Genomic DNA, 11,389 nt, shown 5'->3' on the forward strand with positions numbered 1-11,389 from the left:
AAAATGGGGAAAAGATTTTGCAGTTGTATCCAAGATAAACCAAGTGAAGTGACACAGATGTATAGCCAACCTCCCGGAATCATTTATAATGATATTTTCACCTTAAGTACAAAGCTTGATCATCTGGCAGTTGTCTGTCACCCACATCATTACCGTTTACACCCGAGGGGATCGCGATCTGGTGACAAGTTGCAACGTGATAAAGTGGGTGCAAATAAATTTTCCAAGACTGCCAAAAGAAGGACTTGACGATGGATCCCACTAAAGTAATATGACTCGCTGATAGATTGAGTTAAGTATTTTTAATATAAATGAGAAAAGTTGCTTACTATAATGATGTAAGGATGTTTAACTTTTACCTTAAATATCAGCTACGAAGATGTATTTTTATCTAGTCCTAAATTAAAAACCCCTTTTCTGTTAAACACTAGCTGTACTGTTAGACTTGCTCCTGATTTTTTTTTCTTTTTTATTAAATTTCTTTTAAAATGAGACTGAGACAGGAGATCAACAAGCTTTAAAAAAAAGAGAGAATTGAAAACATATCTTCATTTTTTTTCAATTTAATTTAATTTAAAAGAGAAAGGAATAAAGACAAATAGATATGCTTATTGTTTGAGTGTTTAAAAACTTATAAAGATATTTATCTGAATAAAAAACCAGATTCAGTGATAAAACGATTTTTCATTTTTCGTTTTTTGAATTTTTTTTCATTGATTGTACTTTAGCTTATACTATCTTGCTTATTTGGTTTCCGCTGAGAAGAAAGAACGAGAAATACGTGAAATTCCAACATTTCCCTATTGCAAGCATCGAATCCAAAACACGTTCCTTCAAATGTCTCAACAACACATTTCTGCTGATACTGCCGTGTACCTTCCCACGACAGTACAACCTTCTTCATGTGGTGTATAATAATGTCAGAGCTGGTGTAGCTACTCTTCAAGATGCGCACGAGATGTAAGCAAGGTAAAGTACAGCGCTACCAGAGGCAAGTTGAGTGAATATAGGTCGCATAAGCGGTAGGGAAGATATTAATATCTGCAAAACAATTCAGGAGAGAGGAGACAACCCACATTATTCCTAAACTTTCATATTGAAAGAGTTAAAAGATGTACGGGAGAAGAGTGGCTAAAAAATTATACCGTTTAAGCAAACTTACTTCAATGTGAGATGGGAAGTTTTGTCTCATACCATAATCCTGCTAGTCCTCAAAGAGGACCGAGGTATGTAGCCCGATCGGTGAAGCACCGAACTGGTGGATGGCGCAGGGCTGCAGAGACAGTGGAAAAATCACTAGCTCCGACTCTAACTCCTTTATCCCAAAATCAGTATGACCCCGACTCCGCAAGCACTGGCCGAGTTGCAAATTTTGAGAGGAAATGATAGACTCTGACACCGACTCTTGGAACTTTAAACCCCGACTCCGACTCCACAGAGCTGGGTTGGAGAGTGCTGGGCTTGATACCAGCTGATCGAAGGCCCTCCGTGTTTGCTAATGGTGACTGGTGCACACGTCAAACTACCGCAGTCACAAAGTCCTCCAAATTGCCATTCCAAATCAATACCTCTTTAGTTGCCACATCAGAGTTGCTCGGCTCCTTGTCGGGGGAAAAAAGCTGTCCTCATGTCTCCATCCAACCGGCTAAACCGAATCTTGTAAAAATTATGGTGGATCCGTGATTGGGGTAATGATTATAAATCGGTTTCTACAAAGAATCTTGTGTGTTATAGAGAAAGCATCGTGCTCCTATGTATCAGCCACAAAATAATTCCAATATATGATTTGCTTGATTTGAATAAATTAGTCTTATATTTAAAATGTTATTTTGTGGATGTGAAATTTATTAAAGAAAAATTATAATATTTTTTTATTCACGACAAGGTTATCAACAATTCAAAAAGAAATTTCTTCTGTAATTTTGAATAAATGCCGAATCGCCGTTCGTTTCTCGCGAATTATATGCTCTATCACTGCCCCACCGCTGCTTCGGCACCACTTCAAACACACTTTCTGCCATCTCTTGAAAATTCATCCTGTCCACACTTCAAACTACGGGTGCAAATTAAAAGCGTCCTCAATTCTTCGTGATTTCAAATGCAGCCATCGAGTCCATTTGACTGCCGATGACAAGCAGCAGTGCTACTAGGCTAGAAGGGTCAGCCACTTTCGAAGTCGAACAATAGGTAATCATGGCTCCAAGGGGGTGCCGGTGGAAAAGTTTAGTCCCATTAATGAGTTTTCCATGAGCCTCTTCCATGCAATTCGTTCGATCAGGGTTCTGAATTGATCGCAATTACGGAAGAAGGACAGACTCACTTGCCCACAGGAGATCTTTTTTCTGGAAGAGTGGCATAGGGAGCTAGGAAAGGATGTCTTTAGTATTCACTTGTCGGAAGTTGCAGTACGAGTTTGTAATACGAAATTACCAATCTCTCTTCTGCGTGTACTAGAATACTTGTATACTCAGATATCTTATTTTCTTGTACTCGAATTATCGCAAGCTCACTAGTTTAAACCGTTTTCTTAAGCTTTCAGTTTTAATAACTGATTCGTATCTTTAATTCCGGAAAGAACCTTTACTTTTTCCCATCATGTCATTCTTTTTCAAATAAATCCCGATGTTCAATAGTTGTAAAGAAATCGAAAAATAGTGACTTTAAAATGCACTTAGATGTTTTTCTCTTCAATATTTATACATTTTTCAGCCTATACTATGCAATTTTATATTAATAAACAAGTGAAGTGTCCGAAGAAGAAGGTGTCGATTAGTATTACAGTAAACTCTCGATGATCCGCCGACGGCTTATATACAGTCATAACACAAATAAACACTTTCATAACACTTTTTTTTTTTTTTTGGCTATGATTAACTGAATGTAGATAAAATGCACCTAGTTTAACTTAACAACTAACTAGTATGTTGTGGCCATCACGAAACTTTTTTCTATATCTTTCTTATGAATTCTGATCCCTCCCAAGCCTTGCTTGAATTAACTAGATATTTTATTTGTTAACAAACATAAGATGGCAACAGTTAAAAATTTTAAATCACTGAGATACTATTTCCGATTATTTCCCAACAATTAAAATCACGTGAAATGTGCAGGCGACAGTCAGTTACGATTTATCTTTCTTATTGTTGAATTAATAAAGCTATTTTTATTCGCATAAAAAAATCAGCCTATCTTGCAGCAATTGGCGCCAAAATTGAACCAACGTCTATTTACATATGGGTTCACATTTATCCCAAATTTCATCCAGAACGTACTTCTTGTGATATAGCACTCGCAATAAAAAAGAAAGAACGTTCGATTGCACCACTCCCTTTTCAGTTATTGATGCCAAAATCGAATTAGCTCTTGTACCCTCTAAGGGCTATTTGTCGACAATTTCCAGTTTGATTTTGTTCATTATTTCTTGAGAAATAGCAGTCATAAGTGCGACAAATAACGTTCTATAGCTCAGCCCCGTTTGAGCTATTAACACCAAAGTTGAATCCACACCTGCACATATCAAGGGACACATATGAGCCAAATTTTGTTTCATTCCGCCAGTTACTTCCTGGGGAATAGCAGGCAAGCATAACTCAGAAAACGTTTCATTGCTCCACACTCCTTAGAGGAACTCGCGCGAAAAACCAATTCGCACAAGTTCACACAGGGACCCATATGTGTACCAAATTTCTTTTGATTTCATGCGGTAGTTTTTGCTGTACAGCGACCACAAAAATCCGGTCACACACATACGGACACACACACAGACATAAACATTTTCCAAAAATGGTCGATATGGACTCAGCACACCTCAAAACGTTCGAATGCGTCAAAATTCGAAATTCGAAAATTTGCACGAATCCAATACTTTTTTCTATATATTAGACATAGAAGAAATATCTGTAAATCATAGTTCTTCCTTTTCTTCCAGTGTTATAAAACCTTCTAAGGTCATCGAAACCTGGCAACTTGGAACCTGAATTTTAGATCGACATTACTTCTTGATTGAGATCTACTCTACATACTTATGTTTAGATATAAACTGCTTGAACGCGTAAACGAGTGACCAGTTTGCTGGATTTGATCGCGTTATGTGTGTAATGCGTTTGCAATAATAAGCATTTCTTGTTTAATTTTTACATAGGGGAGACGGGGTACTTTGTCACAATTTTCACTTGTGTTTTTCTTATCAGGTTTTGGTTATGTGTAAGACAATGGTGCATAACTTTGTAGAAATTAAGTAAAATAAGAAGCTTTCCAGTAAATGTCTAAGCATGGATTAATTTGTTTTTTCCTTAGCACTTCAAGTGTAACAAAGTGCTCCATGGCAGGGTACTTTGTCACAGGGTAAGGGATCCTTCGTCACATGTAATTTTAAAGGAAATATTAGCTTAAAAATGTTAACATCTTATTAAATAATGTTTATTTCATTAATTAAACGAAATGGTACATTTCTAATTAACTACATAACCAACAATAGTTTACTGTACTACAATCATACAATGAAACTCAGTACAATGTTACTCAGTAGTGCAGGTAATATTATTGCATGTGTCGACGTTTGCTTGGATTATTTATGCCCTGTGTTGGGCTTCTACTTTTATCTTCTGTCTATGAATCTTATCTCGTTGTAATATCCAGCAGCAGCAAGCCACCATTAAAATATTCTATTTTCCTTGATACCTCATTTCCATTTACTGTCCTCTCACGCGCTATTTCGCTAAATGGCATTCAAATTTTCAGGGAAATAGTGAATGAGATAAATTTGATTGAGTTCAAAAAGTGAACCTTTTCAAACTTATGGAGGATAATAAACTTACCAATGCAGCATCAACATGATCTTAAAAGTTTTTTTTTTTTTTTTTTTTTTGTAGACTAGAGGTTGTTTGTGCTATGGGAAATGATTTTTCTCCCAAAAGCTCGAACTTGACACCTCTTTCGGTTATTTATCCCGCTAAATAGTGAATTCTTGCGGAATATAGTTGAAGGGGTTATTATGGATACTGGAGATGATTGATCCCTCTCCTGCATCTAACTTTTTCCTTTTAGTCTAAGTTTTTCTACATGCCATTATCATTTGAAGCGTGACAAAAGAATTCATTCTTGTAAAGGAGGAGGAATAGCTGAATATTCGCCGTATTTAAATTTATTCACCTATGACTTACCTACATGTATAGGATCTACGTACGAGCTCGCTATATAGCTCACTCGGATGTATCGCGCTCTTTCTCCGTCTCTCGAAAATTTAGATAAAAAAAATATTTGTTTTAAATTTGAGACCACTAAAGACAGAAACATGTCATTGCTCTAATAAAGTCTTTCCCTTCATTCTTTAGTCGATAGACAGAAAGAAAAAGTTTTTAATTCGTCAGAATTCCTGCTCAACCAAACAGTGCCACCAAGCTATAGTTATAAATCTTAATTTTACTAAACAAAACAGTTGGAATATTTCAATCACTTTTGATCTTGAAAAAGCAATTGCTATGATAATATTCTTTCTTTTTGTGTTCACTAGTAATATTGTGCTGATATAAGAATAAACAATATTTTTGAACGAGCTCACATAATTTACTTATAAGTTGGAAGTCACAAAGTGGCTGTGTGAGTGCAAGCGATTCCATATAAGTAATTTCAGTTCCACAGGGTTGCAATTGGATAAACTTGTCATTACGTTCTCGAATTTATTAAAGAATAGGTTACTCAAAGTACAATCGTGAAACAATGTTAAATTAAGAGTTTGACTTGAACACGTTAATAATCACAACATATCAATCGCAAGAAAGTACCGTTTTATGTTTCACAAAGTCGTGTGTTTTAAAAAGTTTACTAATTGAAAGCAGCCTGGGACATACGATATACCCATCAATCGCCGCTCTTTCTTCCCACTTTAGCGGTGATATGGAAATTAAGGGTCCGAAAAGGTAGGGGGAGGAAAGTTTTCCTACTCCTCCCGGCCGAAGCGGCTCGCCAGTAATTGAGTTCTTTCTCTCATGATCAGAATCAAGCGAACCGGGAGATGGTTCACGCAATCAGGGGTCCTTTACAAATTTACGATTCATTTTCACCAAAATGGACGTTTAAAAATTCATGTTTCTGACAGCTGCAGTTAGAGTAGTGCAAGATATATTCGAAAACTTTAGAAAGAACATAATATTTCGATTTTAAAAAAAGCTAACCTTGTGCAAAACATAATCTATAGTCGGAAGAATTCAGCTTTTTAGCGTTTTTCCTCTTCATAGATTTATTTAAAATGAGGGACACTATGGAGGAGGACGTTATAGAGATAGTACATTTTATATAGTGTGCCCACCAAAGTCCTTTGCCAGCTTGTGCCAACGCATTCTTAGCTCAAAACGTATGCTGCTATTTTCATAAATGTGTTGTCTTGGTAAAATAAAGTTTCTTTGCTCTACTGAATAAAAACATGAAAACACCAACGCCGCCACCTGAAGGAAAACTGCCTATAGAGTAAGTATTCCTCTGCAGAGACAGAGTTGTAGAATGCAGTATTCAAGTACACATTCAACACACGCAGCATCAACCTAAAACTTTAGCAACACTCTTTGTTTGAAAATTATTGTTCAAATTTTATGCAGAAAAAAATATTAAGACATGATTATTTGGCATGTCAGAAGATAGAATCGTCCTAAATTATTTTTTCATTTCTACAAATTTTTACCGGACGAAATACGTTTTCCAATGGATGATTTCCAATTAAGAAAGAAAGTTGACGTGTTCCCACAAATTATTTTTTTAGCAAATTTTATAGCACTTCACATTCAAAAAGAGTTTGCACTCTCTTAATACATTTATTGCTTGCAATGAATTTACTTTGCAACGCGAATGGGGCTAAAAAGAAATAAAATCAATAATGTGTAGACCCCTTTCGGAACAGTCACCAGGAGAAGAGTCGATTGTGTAGGATCGTATGGTGGGTATCTCATTACTCCTGTGCACCATTCCATATTCCTAGTGACTTCTGCGGGAACTATTTAAGTACCATTTGTCATCAAGGTCCTGTCACTCGCCAAAATGAAATAGAAGAACGTCAGGTTTTGGCATCTTGTCGCCATGTTTGGCCTAACAGATGAAATTTAAAACCGAGCTACTCAAAGTGTGATGTTTATAGCTTTTATTCTTCTAATTCTAATATTTTGAGCAAATTAGTATAGTTTAAATTGCGGTATAGGTTTTCTCGTAATTGCAAATTAACTTTTAAGTTTCCTATTCTTAAACTTAATATGCATTAAAATTTTTATTTTCTTTTGGTATTTTATTTATTTTTTATTTTGTTTTATTTATTTTTTTATAACTATTATTATTTTTTTTTTTTTTGTATCTATATTTTTTTGATCCGTTCATTTATGTTAAGTTTATTTACTGCTTTATTATTTACTTCATATCTTTTTGCTTGAAAGACTTTGCAAACTTAAAAGGTACTTGCCTGTTACTTATTTTACAGCCATATTCAAACAATTAAGCATCAATTGAACTCACACATTGAAATTAAATGTTTTGTCAATAAATGCATTTCAGAAAACAAATTATGAAAGTTTAAATTAATTTATTCTGATATTTGGCTGTTGAAATTGCTTTGATCTTGAATGTTTATTGGTCACAAATATTTGCACGTAAAACTTTTCCTTTATTATAATTCTTAATAATATTTTTTTATTCTTTAAAGCTTCACGACATTGTTATTTATGAGTCATTTTTAAGGTGCTTTTTTTACTCGATCGACCTAGCTAAAAATACACAAATTGAAAAACTCGACGCAATTTTGCAAAATTTTAGTAATATATTTATATTTTTTAAACTTTACTACAATTTATGAGTCATTTTTAGGGGCTTTTTTTACCCGATAGATATAACTAAAAATATACTTATAGAAAAATTTGAAGTAATTTCGCTAAGTTTTTGTAATATATTTTTACTTTTATAACTTTACTGCTATATATGAGTCATTTTTAGGGGCCTTTTTTTACCCAATCGATCCAACTAAAAATATACTTATTGAAAAATAAACATGATGTAAAGAAATGAAGGTACTCAACAACTCAATTCAAACAAATGCTATTTCTTCTTCATGCTATTTAAAGTGATACTTTTTCAAACAACCTTCCTATAAGTGTGTGAAGAAGATGTTGCTTGATCATAAGACTCAAATCATATATTTGCCTATAGTACTTGATGATATATTCTTAAGAGAAAAAGTTGGCCTTTGAAAAAAAAAGTGAAAAATTCAAAACTTACCACCACGCAATCGCTAAACATGTTATCTTTAAATCCGTAATAATTCAATTTATCTATAGATTTTACTTATTTTTAATTTTATAATATATTCAACCTTTTTTTAAGCGCCAGATAACGTTTTTGAAAATTTCATTTCTCGTGGCATTCAATTTTTCTACTTTCAACTCTTCATGCATTTGGTTTATTCCTCATTGTTGAAAACCAAAATCTATTTTTATTTTTGCATTTTATAGTGGCTTTTTTTCCTCTTTTAGGTTGATATCTGAGAAACTTATAACTAGTTTCTATTACTAATTATAAAATGGTAAAAATAACAATTTTTAAGTGTCCATTGATTTAACGAAATTCTTCATCCATAATAACTGTATGCGTAAAGGTGGGGGAATATTTTTTAAAATCAATTAGAGGAACGTTTTGCATATTTTTTTTTACCTGCAATATATTGCTTGGGTTCCGGCTACTTCATTTTTTATACAGTGTTTATGTATTGTTCTGCTGTTCCACTCACACAGAAAATATCAGTATATTATATAATCAAGTTGCAGACCAATGAAAACGGTAATTACTTTTAAAAACTTCCAATTATGATGTGAATAGTCAATTTCATGAATCAATATCTTCATATTTTCGTAGGATTCTTTCATTATGCAAGAATAAGCTATGGAAACCGATGGCAGAGCATTTCCACGAGTCGAAAGACGACTTCAACTACCGTGATCTTGCGTGAAACCGAACGTCCCATATGCTCAAGGTCGCATATATAAAATCTAAGTGAATTCGGCTTTTACTCTCTTGTTACATGTTCTATCGCTGTAATGAGTCAAAAAATATGTGTCTATGGATCAAATGCATCTAAAAGTAAAATATAGTAAACTTTTAACAGCTATAAAATAGCATATATAATCCAAAGCTTAAAATTTCTTAAAATTGGAGAGTGATAGAAAATTTTGGCAAACATATTCTTTTTCAGCACCTTGAAATCTATAAGAAACACGCAAAGTACATTGAAGAACAGAAAATTCATTAAAATTTGTTTTTCAATGTAATTTTCATCGAGAATCACATTTTCAGCAAAAAATATGCTTGATGCTAATTTAACTTGATGATGGAGCTCTAATTCGTCAACCAAATACCATAATTATATACCAACGCACATCATATTTTGAAATGGCATAATCTGCCTATTTAGGGGAAGGTTGCCGTCAATGAACCGATTCCATGACTAGACCGCGAAGATATTTTCCGTACTAGTGTTTGTGCAGACGTGTAATCAGTTTTAGTACCTTCCTTTGTCTGAAAACTGTCTATTGCAGAGTCGTCAAGTAGCTAAAATTATTTAATCACATTGTTAATCGGTGAGAAAATATTTCTACCATTATCTTACTAATTATTGAGATTTTCGTTTAGTTATAACATGCTTTGAATATCACTGATCAATTAAACGTGAGCATTGACTTAAAAGAGTGCCTTTTCAAGTACAATTCCTCATACTTAATGTTTCATCATGATTTGTAACAGCAGTAACACCTATAAGAATATTCAAAATGATGCAGTTGCTATCATTGGACCGCTGAATGTTTTCATGATTGGACGATCCGACAAAGTGGAATGGAAAATCTCTAATACTGTTGTATCTTCATCTCAATTACTTTTGAAAATTGCTCAATTGTTTTAAAATAAATATGACAATGAAAAAAATAATCTCAGTAATTCTTGAAAACTCTTATACTTAAATATAATTTCAAGTCAAAATTTTTTATAAATTTTGTTAAAAATTTAAAACATAACAATACAGTTTCAAATACTTTTGCTGTTTCGGAAAAATGCAAAAATTAGTAAAATATGGCCAGTGGACAAGTGAGAGTACGTAACGTGCTACATTAGCTTACAGAAATGGTATGGTGTCATGGACGTTAACGAAATCTGTCGACAATATAGAATCTTGAAAGCAACTTTAAACAGTCGCATTGAAGATTAAAACCGGTTTGTTGTTACCTTAGTCACTTATTAGAAATTTAGAAGAAAAGCCCTCCGAAATAGGAATATGATTAGTGAATCACATTTTGAAACTAGAAAAGACGTTTTACTTCCGAAAAACTGAGTGAAATGGCCTGTCAAAAGGTTGAGAAAAAAAGTATGCCCCACAGATTTAATTAAGACAAAAAGTCTGTTAGTACTTTAATCTCCGATAGTTTGTGACTTAAGCTTCTGGTTTCAGTAATAAAATGGTCAATAAGTTCCTTGACATTTTAGAGACAAGAAAATCTTGCGTCGAACGAAAATTTTCAAAATGGATTTAACAAAACTCCCAACAGTTGAAAAGATATTATATAAAAACGGTGTTGCACAGTTTGGGAAAATATCAAGTGGTGAATAAGGTGTGATGACAACAGTTGTGTGAGTGCTGGGGTTTTTTTACGTTTCTCTTATACGAAAATGAAACATTTCAGAAAATAAATCTATTTTTCTACAACTTATTGTTATTTGTAGTGTTTATTGATCAACTGTTATAAATATTTGTAAGTTACGCATTGATTTTTAAATTTGAGAATGTGGTCCATAGATGGAAACTAGACAGCCCAACCATAGCAACCGGTAGCCATGAATAGACCACATGCTAGTATATTTATTTTAAGTTCTCATTCTTTATTGTGTATATTTATCATGAAAGTGAATATTATTATTAAAAGAGAAATACACTGAGAAATTTTTCCTACAATTAACGAGAAGTTTCAGTTGGATTTCCTTTCTAAAAAAATCGAAGACTTATGTGGATCATTGACGGCAACCTTCCCCTGTGTTTAATTTTATGATTTATTTACTTGTACTCCATGAAAGAAGGACTGAAACTTGTGCATCCATATTTTTATTTGCTTTTACACTGTTAAAAAAGTTCCTGAAATTTTACTGTAAAAGTTACTGGCATCCATGTTGCCAGTAACTATTACCGTAAAATCCTATTTTACCGTAAAATTTTATGGTACAATAAACGACAGTTAAATAACTCAAAATTTGAACTGCAGGTTCTATCTTGGGATCGTCGAAATGGTAGGCGGCATGCTACCCACCATTAGAGTTGGGACGCATCGAGTAAGGGGAATACGGTGTTATGTGCTTTATACTGTACGTCACGTGGTGT

The sequence above is a fragment of the Uloborus diversus genome, chromosome 1 (genome assembly GCF_026930045.1).
Source record: "Uloborus diversus isolate 005 chromosome 1, Udiv.v.3.1, whole genome shotgun sequence".
NCBI classification, from domain to species: domain Eukaryota; kingdom Metazoa; phylum Arthropoda; class Arachnida; order Araneae; family Uloboridae; genus Uloborus; species Uloborus diversus.